The sequence below is a fragment of the Petaurus breviceps genome, unplaced genomic scaffold (assembly GCF_028583685.1).
Source record: "Petaurus breviceps papuanus isolate PSGF00001 unplaced genomic scaffold, PetGlider_PUasm1.0 90701, whole genome shotgun sequence".
In the NCBI taxonomy this organism is placed as follows: Eukaryota; Metazoa; Chordata; class Mammalia; order Diprotodontia; family Petauridae; genus Petaurus; species Petaurus breviceps.
The window spans coordinates 7,812,952-7,814,825 of NW_027187316.1; the positions used below are offsets into that span (position 1 = coordinate 7,812,952).

The 1,874-nt window shown below is 42.2% G+C and overlaps 1 long non-coding RNA gene across 1 annotated transcript in view; it reads left to right on the forward strand.

The window, feature by feature from the left end:
* Nucleotides 1-1,178: 1,178 nt before the first annotated feature.
* Nucleotides 1,179-1,874, forward strand: part of LOC138144491 (uncharacterized) — a 19,787-nt gene continuing 19,091 nt past the window's right edge. The window contains exon 1 of the long non-coding RNA XR_011163970.1: nt 1,179-1,323. This is a non-coding gene — a long non-coding RNA (uncharacterized lncRNA). The remainder of the gene's footprint in view (nt 1,324-1,874) is intronic.

Consider the following 1,874-nt stretch of genomic DNA (forward strand, 5'->3'; position numbering starts at 1 on the left):
GATCCTTAACAAGAGAGACATTAGAGACAGGAATCCTTAAGGAAACTAGATAAGAATCTAATAGATGGAGAATTTGGGGTCATTTCACTTTTGTCTTTGCATTTTTGGTACCTAGAACCCAATAGAAGTTTAAGAAATATTCATTGATCTTGAGAAAGAAACATTGTGACAGAGTAGAAAGAGTGATGGATTTGGGAGTAGAAATTTTGGATTTGAAACCTACTTCTGTCACTAAAAACTATGTGGATCTCCCTTTCCTGCTGGCCTTTGTCTTGTCTGTCCCAGCCTGGATTCCTTCTTTCTCTACAGGTTCTCTACAAGCCAGCACCACACCATCCATACATGGAACCATCAGTTACAGCAAATGGAGAAAGTTTGAATGCTGTGGATGAGTTCACTTACCTTGGCAGTATACTTTCCAGGGATGTACACATTGGTAATGAGGTTGACACACAAATTGCCAGAGCCAGCTTAGTATTGGAAGGCTCCAAAGAAAAGTGTTGGAGACAGGGTATTAGACTGTCTGCAAAACGGAAGATTTACAGAGCCATTGTACTGGCTTCATTGTTGTATGCGCATGGAGCCTGGACGGTATACCAGCACCATGCCAGGAAAGCGAATCCCTTCTATTTGAATTGTCTGAGGAAGATTCTGAAGATCACCTGGCAGGATAAGGTATTGCATACTGAGGTCTTCTCTTGTGCTGAGTTGCCAAGCATCGAAACTCTACTGCAGAAAGCATAATTCGAATGGGCTGGCCAAGTTGTTTGAATGCCACATGTAAGTTTGCCTAAAAGACTATTTTACAGAGAACTCATACATGGAAGCACTCATTTTGTGGTCAGAAGAAGCAATGCAAGGACACTCTCAAGGTCTCTCTGAAGAACTTTGGAATTGATTACATGATATGGGAGATGTTGGCAAAGAACCACCCAGTATGGCATGTCCTCATTAAAGAAGGCGCTGTGCTTTACAAGCAAAGCAGAATTGCAGTAGCTCAAAAGAAATGTGAGAATTGCAAATTTAGAGACATCTCCACTCCAAATGTTCATGTGACCTATTTGTGCTTGACCTGTGGTGGAGCCTTCCAAGTCAGTCAGACACACTGTAACTTGACTCCAACATAGTGATGTCATTTTGATCCTCTTTAAGAACGAAGGTCAAGAACTAACAGTGGATTACTAGACCTAAGTTGAGTTGTGTTTTTTTTCCCCCTAAATAACAAGAAACAACAAATGTGAATTCAACAGAGGAGAATGACCAGTGAAGTTTGTGATGATATGGAATGGAGAGATCTGGTTCTCTGCTTCAGAGAAGGCACAGGTGTTTTCTGACCTTTTCCTTTGTGCTTACTACACAGTGAAGAAAAGAACTTTTGGTTGGCCACCGAGCTGGAACTAAGAGTGTAGACAAAAAACCCCAACAGAGAAAATAGCCCTCTTTTCTTTTTGCTGGTGACTAAGTGAAAGGATGATTTCTTGGGCTTGGGAGGGCTGGAATGGGACTGTCTCTTATTTATGCCTTCTTTCCTCTGGTACAGGGCCTTGTGAGATCTCGAAAAGTCCAGGAAATGGGGTGCATACTAGAATTTGTTAACAGCTAAGCCCAGTGAAGAATGCAATTGGAATTGCACAGTTGAGGTCTCTGATCCTAAAATGCCCCTAATCTTGCCACCAATGGATGAGAAAGGCTTCTGGGCTAAAATAGCCTCTAGTCCTATCTTCATCAGCATCTGACCCTCTTTTTTTTTTTTTTTTTAACAATCGGGGTTAAATAAATTTCTCAAAGTTTTCCGGCCCGTTTTTTTTTGGGTGGGTTGTTAATATTTGGGCCCCAGTTTGGATCCCCAGGTCACCCCGTCCCTGGGGCGGGGT